The following is a 13,459-nucleotide window of genomic DNA, read 5'->3' on the forward strand; positions in this document are numbered from 1 at the left end:
TTATCAGTTAGCACAGATGGTAAGTTAGGATTCTGTCCAAACACCAGTTGATGAGGACTGTAGCCATGGACATTTTGCATTGTATTCTTTGCCATAAGAGCCCAGTCCATTGCAGTGTGCCAATAACAACCAATGCTTGCTTTCACTTTCATTATGATTTCAGTGAGTGTTTGGTTGTGTCGCTCCAGGAGGCCATTGCTCCACGGGCTATATGCAGCTGTAGTTTTTACTTCTATATTGAAGTTCTCCGCCATATCTTTCACCTCATCATTATTGAATTCTCCTCCATTATCACTAAATATTTTTTGGGGTGGGCCGTGTACGCTTATCCAGTCATGGAGAAAATGTTTGACTATTTCAGAGGATCTCTTTGAGGTTAGAATGCTGCCTGCACTGAATCTAGTAAACTGGTCAATGATGTGGAGATACCACACACCTGGTTCAAGTTCATGTAGATCTACAGCGACAGTTTCGTTGTATTGTGTTGCCAGTGGTTGGCCAACAGCAGGCTTTGGTTTAGCTTTACCATATCCATTACATATCTCACACTCACTTACAATTTTTTTAAGATCATGTTACATTCAGCATCTTTATTACCCGAGCTGTCAAGTAGTCGCTGCAGTTTATCAACAGAAGCATGGCCGAATTGTTTGTGAAGCTTCATCATGATGTGACGTTTTTCTGTTGAGCTCATTGTATCTGAAATGATCAAAATTTGACTCTCATCATCCTTTACATTTTGCGTAATGTCTTCGGCATTTGTCAAAATCTGCTCATTAGAATGCATGTCTTTTGAGCTACTTTCGTTGTCCATTATATTTACACAATAATGACCAGAGCTTGTAAAGTCAAGATCTATTGGCTGGTTGAACATTACCGCTCTGTCATTTTCCATGTCTAAAACTGTTCCTGCTCTTTTAAGAGAGGCTTTGCTTAAGAGCAATGGTATGTTGGCTGGAACAGTTTCAATCTTACATTTGATCTGTCCAATTTTTGCAGGAATTTTTTAACTTTCTGTTGGAGCGGACCACTTTTCCATCTCCAAACCTAAATGGTCTATGGCTGTATGTTTCTGTCTTTCTCAGGTCATTAGTCTCTTCTTGATTGAGCTCAGTTATGTAGTGATTTAGCCATTCTTGTCCACACACAGTCCGAGTGCATGCAGTGTCTATTATTGCAGATCCAAAACATTCAGTCATAAGGATTGCTGCTTCAGTGTGTAACTCTTCTGTAAACAGAGTGATGTTGCATTCCTCCACATCATTTCTTGCATTTTGCATCTTCAGTCAGTTTGATTTGCTCACTTTTGTGTGGGCAGTCCTTGGCTCAATGAAACGTGCTTTGTCACACCACACATTTTGATCTGCAACCATATCTATCCAGGGGGTTTGTGCCAGGTAATGGTGTCCTTTTTTGTTCATTCTGAGGCCATGACTTGCCTCTCTGTCGTCTCTGTTCTGTTATATATGCAGTTTCCTGGTTAATTCCCACCGTTAATGCAGACATATTTCCGGTGAAAATTCTCTTAAGTGCCGACTTCATTGATGCAAAAGTCAGATCTGCACATGCTGTTAAAGCCAACTGTCGATCTTTAACATCCAAGCAAGCAGTATCCAATAATTTAAAAGCTAAGACTGCATCAGGAAGTTCCATTTTATATTTGCGCATCCGCGAGTAGCGTTGTTAACAAAAACTTAACAAAACATCTTTACTTCCAGCAGAGGTTGGTTTAAATTCTTTTACATTAGTGACTTCATCTAACCTATACATGTGTTAATGTGTTTTATATTATTCATTTAAAACCACAGACAATAACATTAAGCATTGAAGACAATGACTGCTTGTTTGGTGGTAATGATATATAGTCCATACCACTTGCAGCTTTCAAGAGTTCACACTTAGCTGATGATTGATTATAAGCAAGTTTGGCATGCTGTCCCGGGAGAGAGCCCTGAGCTCGAAGGTTCTTGAGCCCTGGGCTCCCTCCCGTTTGGAGGAAGAGAGGGGAGCCTTGAGCTCAGGTAGATCTCGACAACTCCCCCTTGATAAGAGCTGATGACTAAAAATTGAATGCTATTAAAAGATATGCTGCATTATGAGATTACCTGTATTGCAAATTTAGATTTATCAATTTACTTGTTGTGCATGTTTTTGGAATGTGGGAGGAAACCAGAGGACCTGGGGAAAACCAACGCAAGCACGGGAAGAACATGCAAACTACACACAGAAACGACCATCGGCCTGTTAAGGAACTAGAACCGGTGACGTTCTTGCTGTGAGGCGACAGTGCTAGTCACTGAGCCACCGTGCTGCCCTATGGAGGGAAAGGTGAAAAGGTAGGGGTGGAAGGGGGGATTCTTCAAATCGAAGATGACTGTAGTGAAAAAAGAGAACTGCATAGAGAACCCCCCAAAAGTCAATGGAGATTAATGCAATATCCGGCTGCTGAAAAAGTGATGCTAGAATAGCTTGAAGGAGCAATTGAGACTGGTGTGGGTGTAAAAATTAACTAAGAGTGGTCATTCTACTGGAGTGGTGTGCTGGCAGATGGCTTATGTATGACTATGTGTGCTCCCGGGGCAGAATTAATTGCAAGGACCAGCGGGAGAGTGAGTGGGATAAGTGTAAAGGTTTAGAACGTATGTGGTGAGTTCTGTAAAAGAGGCTTACTATGCACAGCAAATTTTAGATAGTAGATTTAACTACCTTAGAGTTAAAATTAACACTCCCTCAGAGTTTATATGGGAACCACTATAAGTGTTAAAAATAACACTTTTGAAAGTGTTAACATTGTCAACACCAAGAGAGTGTTAATTAGCAAACTCTTATTGTGTAAAATATCTGTTAAATTTCTGAAAAAAATACCAGCAGCTGTGGTTGCCAGAATGTTTCTGTGAAAAACATGGAAGTTTTATAGAACTGTATAAATTTACAAAAAATAACCATATTTCATTAAATAATACAATGTTCAGTTTACAAAATCATAGCTTAGTGCAAAAGAATGTAAAGTCTTTAGATGCAATAACGTGTTCATGTGTGATTGAAATTAGCAAACAGATTTTGACTGCATTAGTAACTACACAGTTACCTTTAAACAAAAGAAGATAGAGCATAACATCAAATACTCTCGGTTCATCTTGGACTTGAACAGAGACGCTATTATCCTCCACAATGGTGACACAAAAACCGTTTAGCTGTTTTTCTTTTTTCTTTTTTTTCTTTTTTAGATTTTACGGAAAAATACCAGCAGCTGTGGTTGCCAGTAATCTGCTGTTTTTAACATTCATAAATTCAGTTTACAGAATATTTCTGTTAAAAGCACATTCAACAGTCTGTATTTTTTTATCGATCTCACACTGCAAATTTTAGATTTAATAGATTTAACTACCTTAGAGTTAAAATTAACACTCCCTCAGAGTTTATATGGGAACCACTATAAGTGTTAAAATAACACTTTTGAAAGTGTTAAAATTTTTAACACCCAGAGTGTTAATTAGCAAACTCTTATTGTGTAAAATATCTGTTAAATGTATGTCAAAATACTGGCAGCAGTGGTTGCCAGTAATCTGCTGTTTTCAACATTTTACATTCGTAAATTCAGTTTCCAAAATATTTCTGTTAAAAATACATCCCATAGTCTGTATTTTTCATTCCAACACACGTAAGCCCTAAATTCCAGAGCAAAATCCTAACTAGTTAATGAGACAATTAAGTGTCTAATTAAAGGATGATTGAGAATTGTTGATGAACTGTTAACAAGCAAAATCACTGAAGGACAGAAAAACACAAGCCAAAACCAAAGATGAAATCAACTGAGAAAAAAAAAAAAAATCTACATAAAATAATAATCAATAAAAATAAAACAAATTACACAATAAAAAATGTTATTTTTCAACATCTTTAAAAAAAACTCATCACATTAAACAACTTATCATGGAGCTTCACCTATTACTGACCTTTGACTTTATTTCTGTCACGTGAACAAAAGCTCTTAATGAAATTTCTGTTGTTCATTTGAAGTCACCATGATGGAGGACAGAGTCTGCTTTAGTCAGGCTCTTTAACTTCTTATTGTAATTGTCTTTTATTTTGGCTGCTATAGTTAGTATTAATTACTCTACTTATACATATAGCATGGAGAGTCGAAAGAAAATTATAGTGTCAGTTTGAAGAGGTTATTTATGGTATCATAGCCATCCTTTCCAGCTTGTTTTCTAATTCAGTATCATATTAGTTATGTGTGAGAAATAAATAATATACATAAATGAAACCACTGAAGCTCCAATAATATAAAATAAACTAAAACCAATATTTACAATGAGAATGTTTGATCTACGGCAGAACTCAAAAACACCCAGACATCAACAATTAGTCTTTGAATCTCAATAATGGTGACAAACAAAAAAATAAAAATCAAGTAAAAAAAAAAACACTACTGAAATATCACCTCCCAAAAACAACACAAAATAAAGGAAAAGAAAGAGATTGTAAGAACATAAAGCTGCATAATTTATTCATGCTGCAATGCATGCTGGGAGCTTTGTACTATGCTGGCACCTAGCATGCATTGCGGCATGAACTATGCAGCTTTTTTTTTTTTTAGCCACCACGGTTGAGGTTCATATCCTGATTCTTGATGTCTGTGTGTCATAAGGAGCAAGCTGGAGCTTGAATGTTTAGTGCATGACACTCTAATTATTAATTGTATGCTAATTGTTTGTTGAATCTTCTATGAAGAGCAGTAGACTGGCAGTAGTATTGTCACTTGCAGTTTTAATACAACTATATTTGCATATTTTTATGAATCAATTTATTAAACACCTGAAATAATATCTATAACAATTAAGCACAAAATGTATAGCTTATCTTGACCTTTCTTGCTATAACTGATGAGTTTAAGAAACACAGTTATAACAGTCAGAGAAACATTATGATATAAGCGTAAAGCTTCAAGAGCTCAAATAAGCAGCCTCTGATCTCCATGATGGTGAGGTCAAATGAAATATTTTTAATAAAAAAATATAAACCTCTGTTCATTGTCAAATATTCTTTCAGAAAAGAAGTCAAACTTTAATCAGTGAAGCTGCTTATACTATTATTTAATGGAGTTGTTTAATCCTCTGTTTTAATTCAGTTGGTTTGGTGTGTGTCTGTAGTTTTATTTCTTCCTTCAATTTCTTATTCCTTCAGTGATTGTGCTTGTTAACAGCAGGTGTCTGAATTCACTTATTTGTGGTCATTCCTTCTGTCTAGTGGACTAAACTAATTGACCAATTTAAGGGTCAGGTGAATGAGGATGTGGCGAGATTTCAGACACTCTGATTAGTTTCTCTAATACAAGGGTTTTCTACAAAGGTAGATACATGTTACTCTGTGTGACAAGGAGGCTAATCAGCTTCTAACGCCGAGAGGGTTATTTTACCTTTATCTAACTCTAGAATTTTAACACTTTACTCTGAATTACCACAACACTTGAAATTTAACACCAATGAATTTGCTGTGTGGTAGTGATGAAAAATGAAGCTATGAGGTTTGCAGAGCTGGCAGCTGCAGATAAGTGGTGAGAAGCAGTTAACTGATTAACTGCTTCGGCAGTCCAAGGGGGTGTGTCAGTAGTGGTATGGATAAATGGTAGTGTGCATGAGCTCCGGTGGAGTGACACTGCTGCAGCAGTGGTGCAGGGGGGGATGAAGCTTGGCTGAGCGTCTCTGCTGCTGCAAAGGTGCAATAAAAGTCAGTATCTGAAAGGGAAATACGCCTCCGCAGAGACATTTAACTGCTTTGGCAGTGCTGGAGAGTGTATCAGTAGTGGATTGCTAAGTGGAAGTGTATATGCGCTCGCTGAGCGTCACTGCTGCGGCAGTGATGTAGAGGGGAGTGATGCTCGGCTGAGCGTTTCTGCGGCTGCAGAGGTGCGGTGGAAGTCAGTATCTAAAGGGAAGTGAGCTTTGGAGAGCTGATTAACTGCTGTGTAGCACATAGGAATGAGGCTTGGTAGAGCGACTCTGTGGCTGCAGAGGTGCATAGGTATTCAGAGTCTGGTGCATTATATGTGTGAAAGCAATGCATGTTCCCGCTAAGCCTTAACGGCTGTATTGTTGCGGGGAGTGTGGTGATGGAAAATAAATTGATGCTACAATGCAATGTAATTAAGTGGAGCTGCTGTAGAGGTGTGATTGTAGTCAGTATGGAAGCAATACGAGTTCCCACTACGCCTTTATGGCTGTATTATTGCGGGGGAGTGTGATAATGGTTAAATTTTTGAAAAGTGTATGTGAGCTCTTAAAGAGCTTCACTGCTGTGGCAGTGGGAGCTTGGGGCTACCCCTGTGTGAATCCGAGCTGCGGAGAGTGAGTGCAAGTCAAATTGAAAAATTATAAAGAGGAAGAGAAGAGAAGTTTAATAAAATAAAAAGGGAAGTTTAGTAAAAATGAGTCCTATGCAACTAAGACAAAAAAGAAGGGAGAACAGACAGAGTCGTGCTGCTTGAAAAACTAGGTTGATGTCTGCAACCGAGAATCAGCTGGGCTTCTCTGAGGTAATATTGGCTGAGGCAAATTGAGGATTTAAAGGTGTAAAAGGACCAATGACAGAGTTATATTTGTTTTTGGAAGACTGTTCAGGCAGAGCGTCACTGCTGCAGCAATGGTAAGGGGGAAAATAATCTCAGCAGAGCTTCTCTGCAGTTACAGAAGTGCAATAAAACCAGTGGTGCAGAGAATTAAGTCTAAAAGTGTATCTCTGCAGTTGCAGCTCAGGCAAAGCTTAACTGTTGCAGCGGTGGTGCCGAGGGAGAATAAGGCTCGGCAAAGCATCTCTGCTATAGCAGAGGTGCAGTGGTACTCAGTATTGGAGCCTCGCGCTGAAATGTTAAGTACTATTAGCAGTGATATGTAGAGATGAAAGTGAAAAAGGGGCTCAGCTAGAGCGTCACTGCAGTTTCAGTGATGTTAATGGGTTGTATAGTTCAGCGGAGCCCTCAACAGTCGATTTTGGAAAGTTTTGAGTGCTCCGCGAGAACGTTAAATACTGCCTTTAGTGATATGTAAAGATGGAGGTGAATAAGGCTTAGATAGAGGGTCACTGCGGTAGCAGTGGTGCTATGGGTGTGCAACTCTGCGGAGCGTTTCTGCAGCTGCAGTGGTGTAGTGGGTCAGTATGGAGGCAACTTGTGCTCCCGCAGAAGCATTTACTGCTGTATTAGTGCGGGGAGTGCAACGATAGTGGCATTTAGAAAATTTGTAAGTCTATGTAAGCTCATTTAGAGCATTCCTGTTGCAGCAATTGAAACTCAAGACAACCCCTGAATTGGTCAGAGCTGTGGTGAATGAAGTGAATAGAAGTATGGGATAGTTCAAATTTGGAGAGAAAGTTAAAGCTAGAAAACCGTGGAAGGGTAGTGAAGGAGCTCCTAGGTTAAATAGGAAGGAAAATAGGAAGGAAATGACAGAGTCATACTTATACCCAATAATGCATGATGGTGGAAGTTGGCTGAAGAGGACCGGCTGGGCTTCCCTGAGGTGGTATTGCTCTTCTGTGGTGTAAAAATGCTAGGAGGTTTAGAATGGATGTGTGGGGGAACAGATACCATCCTGCATCCCTTCATCCTGCAAAGTTAGATCAGATATGGTTAGGTGTATTGTTGGATTGAAATGTCATACTTAGTTCAGAAGACTTCAAAAAATTAAAAAAAGGCTAGTGTGAATATGGCATTGAGGGTGTGGGTTATGTGAGTGGAAAAGTGTCATTTGCAAAGAGTGTGAATGCATTTAGAAATGGATGTGGAGTGTAATAGGTTGGATGAGGGTCAGCTTGTGCAACCAGCTGACATGATCTCTGAAATGAGAAAAACAAGAGAGAATCAGAAATGACATTACAACATGGTACATGTATGGCAAACACAATGAATTGTTTTAGCTGATAACCATGCGGGGCGTCTTAATAAGAGCATGGGCAACTAAGTGTGGAAGTGCCTTTGTTAATGCATTGTACAATAGCCTCATTGTCACAATGGGCAAAGATAGTAGAGGTGGGCATTCGTCCCTCCTACGGATGGCAGATTAATGGGAAATCTGCTCGTGTAGTGGTCCTAATGTACCTCTTGAAGACAGGGTAGGTGGATTTATAGTGGAGTTTAAACCCCTTGGTGATATAGAAATTGCTTAAAATGTATCTAACGCAGAGTCAATGGATGAAACATCAGACATGTCAGAAATGTCCTCCTCTCATTCGTGGAAGTCAAAGAGGGAAGTTTTGTTTCTTTGCCGGTTTCACATCTAACCGACTTGCCATTATAAGCTTATTGCTTTTAAGTGTATGGACATGAGTCACTGGGGAATATTACAATTGGACTTCTATGCCTAAGGCGTTGAATGTTTTTCAGTAGCAGAGAAAACTTTTTATAAGTTGAATTGCTATCAGATGTGGCAGTGTTGTTGTTGTTTTTTTTTTTTAGTGAATTGATTTATTTTAATTAGTTATTTATTTTATATTAATTTTCTTGATTTATACATTTTATAATTATTTATTTATGTATTTATTTATTTATCATCTACAAACATCAAACCCTGAACTTAAAATTAATGTCACCATTTAGTAGTAACTGTGTGAATGGAATGATAGTTATGGGCTTTACTTTAATCCAGAAATAGTATTACTTTGGAAACTTAGTGATAAAAATCACAAGCATATCTAATTCATTCACAAAGTCTTTGCCACAGGGTCCATTCATGAGCTTGTCAAGAGAGAGGGTGGGACCATCTCAAATTTTTGAGAGTTCATTGGATGGTGACGCTTCTCCTTTCGGCTATTGGCTCGAAGGAGTGTCAATCAAATTTGCAGAAAAAGGCTGGAGGCCATTTTGTTTGCCAGAGAAGTAGTGTTATGACTGGAGACGCTACTCAATTGAATGCACCACAGCGAGTAGTTTGGAGGATTAACATGGATGTTTATCAACGTATGAATAAGTTGTGGACTGGTGTTTTAAGGATTGGATTGCCTAGACCAGGGGTCTCAAACTCGCGTCCCGCGGGCCATTTGCGGCCCTCAGTGCAATATTTTGTGGCCCGCGCCGACCGCTGTACACTGACAGAATCAGCGGAGCGGGGAGAGAGAGCGCTTCCAGCTCCGCTGATTCTATCCGTACACAGCGGTCACTGGCATTCCCCGCCCGCCGTGTAAACAAAGGAGCGGGGATGCCGGTGACGTCACCACGCACCCCGCCCCTTTGTTAGACGCTGTGACGGGCGGGAAGAACCAAGGTAAGCTGTTCCCGCCCCTGCCTGCCACTCAGCTACATCCTGCATCTTACAGGGCTCGAAATTGCCCGAAAATTAATCTATTTATCAATTTTTATAATTAATGGTTGTAGTGCGACCTGTTTTGATTTTTTGTAAAAACATGCTGAATCGCTCTTCCCTGCCGCTATATTGGTTCATTTTAGCTGTCAATCACTCAAGGTATTCCGCTGTCAGATGACAGGGAAGGAGCTTTTATGACCACGGGAAATGCAAACGGCAGAAGAGTAAAAACTTAAAGCACACAGGTTTGCAAACCCCACCTAAAATTGAGGTGCAGATGAGAGCGATCATGACGCGTCACGTGGTGAATAATGATCCACCAGCTGAGATCAATCGAGTACGCGCTTCATGGAGAAGGCGCCCGAATCTCCATGCGTTGCATTCACTGCGTGTTCAGCGCAAATGTCCGCTAAAAGTCAAATCTAATACTGTACATATCATCGCCAAAGAAGCTCGCCTTTACTAAGTTTACACTGAAACTGCGTCTCATAACAAACAGCGGTATTCCGCCGGTGGTCATCGCAATAATCTTGCGCTGCCTGCTCATAAATTGGGTCGGCTGACTCGCCTGCTTTTCCACAAACACAGAAAAATGAAGATCATCTCAGACTGAACCTTTAAATTGACACAAACTGAAACCAAATCTTTTAAAGAGTGATAGAAGTGAGACTTTACTTTCTTTCTTTTGTCTATTCTTTTTTGAGGTGTATATTATTTTTATTTTTTATTTATTTACTGATGACTGGTTTGCAGCTTTCATCATTGAATTGAATGATTTATTATAATCTTTTGTTTGTTTTGTAGCAGAAATATTATTTATTAAATTGACATGCATATAAAAACAGCAGTACAAAATAAATATTTCTTACTGCAATGCTTCATTTTTGTTTGATGCAAACTATACAATTATTTTTTATAAAGTAACAGACTTTTTAGCAGATAACCTACATTCATGCACATTCAAGGCAGTATCATAATGAGAAATGTAATTCATTGTTACTATTATTGTCATTTTCATCATCATTAATATTCTATAATTATTAGACATTCATTTTGGAATTATTGCACACAAATATCAATGTCTTCGCAGCATTAGTTAGATAGTTTTTTCTGGATTTTGTCAGTCCTATTGATGTTGTTTTAAAATACAATAAATCCCTTAAAAAGCAATTTGCAGCTGTGCTCATTCATTTTTGGTGGATGCTCCTAAATCTTTTCTGGTGCTCCTAAATTTATTTTGGTGCTCCTAAATATTTGAAGTTGGGAGCACCGGTGCTACCAAGTAAAAAAGTTAATTTCGAGCCCTGTCTTATATATATTATAGGTAGATACAGACTGGTACAGACTGATGTGACTGGAGTGGGGTGGGGATGTTTTATTTATACATAAATACGCCTTTTTTTAGGTGAGGGAATGGAAGTTTTGAGTGAGTTCCCCCACTTTTTCCCCTAGGATTAGGTCTTTTTGGGAGCACATATTTGTGTGAGAAGTTATTCTCCTTGAACTTCAATAAGTCAAAGTACAGGTCTAGACTTAATGATGATCATCTTCAAGCCATACTGAGGGTCTCAACTGCTTCCGCTCTAAAGCCAAATGTGGTTCAGATTTGTGAGAAGAAGCGCTGTCAAGGAGTAGGCAAAAGATGCCATGTTCAGAAGAACTGTTCATAATCTTCACTCAATGTTCTATTAATGTTCAGGCCACTTCATGTTCAGAAGAAATAATTAAAACTGTTAATAATGACATTTGAGGACTTTTTTTTGTGAAATCCCTTATGCGGCCCAGCCTCACCCAGACTTTGCCTCCTGCGGCCCCCAGGTAAATTGAGTTTGAGACCCCTGGCCTAGACCCTTGATTGAGAGGTGAGTCATTCTATTCACGCTAAATTCATCCTTCAAAGATGAATGTTTAATCTTAGTTGTAGTTTGCAAGGCTTCCCTTTAAAAAGGTGTCATGTACGTTACTGCTGGTGCACCCCTAGAAGAGAGTTCAGCTTGGATTGCAGGCATCGAGTGTTTAGGCAGAGTTCATGGATGATGATCGAGTTTTTATTGTGATCTTGTTGGAGAATTGAGTTGAAGACACAGAGATTGCATTGTGTGAGGCAATTTGAAGTAGAAGGTTGAGAAGTTGTTGAAGTTGTGGTTGGTGAAGTTGTAGTTGGTGAAGTTGTAGTTGGAGAAGTTGTTGTTGTTGTTGTTGTTGTTGTTGTTGTTGTTGTTGGAGAAGTTGTTGTAGCAGCTGATGCAGAGCAGTGTATTCTTCAAATCGAAGTCACTGTAGTGAAAAAAAAAACCCTGGCTCTTTATAGTGGGTTAGGAATGGCCTGATTGGTGGATCATGCATGCTATTGCAGAATCAGCCGTGTTCAATCATAATCACGTGCTCCTCTCGAAATTAGTTTATGAATAAACTTTACTTCAAGAGTTCACACTTAGCTGATGATTGATTATAAGCAAGTTTGGCATGCTGTCCCGGGAGAGAGCCCTGAGCTCGAAGGTTCTTGAGCCCTGGGCTCCCTCCCGTTTGGAGGTAGAGAGGGGAGCCTCGAGCTCAGGTAGATCTCGACAACTCCCCTTTTTATAATAGCTAAAGATTAAGATTGAAGGCTATTAAAAGATATGCTGCATTATTAGATTACCTGTATTGAAATTTAAATTTAACGATTAACTTGTTGTACATGTTTTTGGAATGTGGGAGGAAACCGGAGAACCCGGGGAAAACCCACGCAAGCACGGGAAGAACATGCAAACTACACACAGAAACGACCATCGGCCTGTTAAGGAACTAGAACCGGTGACGTTCTTGCTGTGAGGCGACAGTGCTAGTCACTGAGCCACCGTGCTGCCCTATGGAGGGAAAGGTGAAAAGGTAGGGGTGGAAGGGGGGATTCTTCAAATCGAAGATGACTGTAGTGAGAAAACCCTGGCTCTTTATAGTGGTTAGGAATGGCCTGATTGGTGGATCAAGCATGCTAATACAGAACCAGCAGTGTTCAATCATAATCACGTGCTCCTCTCGAAATTAGTTTATGAATAAACTTCACTTAGTGTAGAGTTCCTCAGAAAACATTCTGTCAATTCAGTATGACATGTTGGTGGCATTATTCTATCTCTAATGAAAAGTGTTTCTCACCTCAGTCCAAACTGAATCATCCTTTTTGATGTTATTTTGTTCAAAGTGTGTAATCTTTGATTGCAAGCATCTACTTGTAGGCAAGTTTTTTTTATTTTATTAAATGAATAAATTTCATTTCTTACATTTGATTATTGCATTAAGTTATACCAAGGTACTGTAGGACTTGCAAATCAAATGAAATTATTTACAATTCAAAATTAGAACTAAACTAAATGTTAAATGTTTACATGGAAAGTAATATCAAAATATTTTTGATGATTTTATCTAATTGGACAAGTAAACACTTTTCCCTTCAAAAAAAAATCTGAAAAGGTGTGTTACTTCGGCAATTTTATTTAGTGCATTACTTCTAAAGCTAAAAGTATTTTTTCCTTTCACAGTTTTCTTGAAAATAAATCCTGGAAGATGGTCATAGGCTGAGATGAAAGGGACTCTTCTAAGACCTCGGATGTTCTAAATGACTTTAATCCTTGGAAAATGTGAGCTTTGTCCAAAGACACTGAACATTTGATTGCTGAAATTGGCATACAGAGAGGTAATGAACATACACATGGAGTCCTGCTTTTTGCAGTTCTCAACATCACAACATTCCTCCATGACTGATGGAATTTTTGATTCATGCTCTTCTCTTTAATAAAAAATGACAATAGCCTTGTTCCCTGGGTCTAGCTATACCATTTTTACATTCTGAAATGTTTTACTTATGAGGTTATTTTTATAAGGTAATTTTAATGAAGTACTGATATTGTATGTTTATACGCTCACAAGAAATTTGTATGTTCTTTGTAATTTTGTTTTTGGATGTGCATTTTTACCAAAGCTGCAGGCCTGTTTGTTTCAGATTCCCTGTTTATTGGTTTAAGAAGTAATAGTAAATGCAGAAAATAACAAAGGGAAGCGATTATACAAATATAAATTCATGAAATACTAACTTTTCATTCTGTGACATTTATTTTTGTTACCTGTTTCAATTTCAGTGCTTATAGTTTTCTTCTTTTGTAATAACTTAGTGAATATAATGT

General features: G+C 38.6%; 1 protein-coding gene across 49 annotated transcripts in view; it reads left to right on the forward strand.

The window, feature by feature from the left end:
• Positions 1-13,459, forward strand: part of pimr201 (Pim proto-oncogene, serine/threonine kinase, related 201) — a 36,293-nt gene that overhangs the window by 20,144 nt on the left and 2,690 nt on the right. For 35 of the 49 annotated variants that reach the window (XR_012405580.1, XR_012405592.1, XR_012405579.1 and 32 more), the window contains one exon: positions 12,818-12,972. The gene's annotated coding sequence lies outside the window, so the exon portion shown is untranslated. The remainder of the gene's footprint in view (positions 1-12,817; positions 12,973-13,459) is intronic. The other 14 variants (XR_012405595.1, XR_012405581.1, XR_012405597.1 and 11 more) reach the window with 1 other exon arrangement.

The sequence above is a fragment of the Danio rerio genome, chromosome 5 (assembly GCF_049306965.1).
Source record: "Danio rerio strain Tuebingen ecotype United States chromosome 5, GRCz12tu, whole genome shotgun sequence".
NCBI classification, from domain to species: domain Eukaryota; kingdom Metazoa; phylum Chordata; class Actinopteri; order Cypriniformes; family Danionidae; genus Danio; species Danio rerio.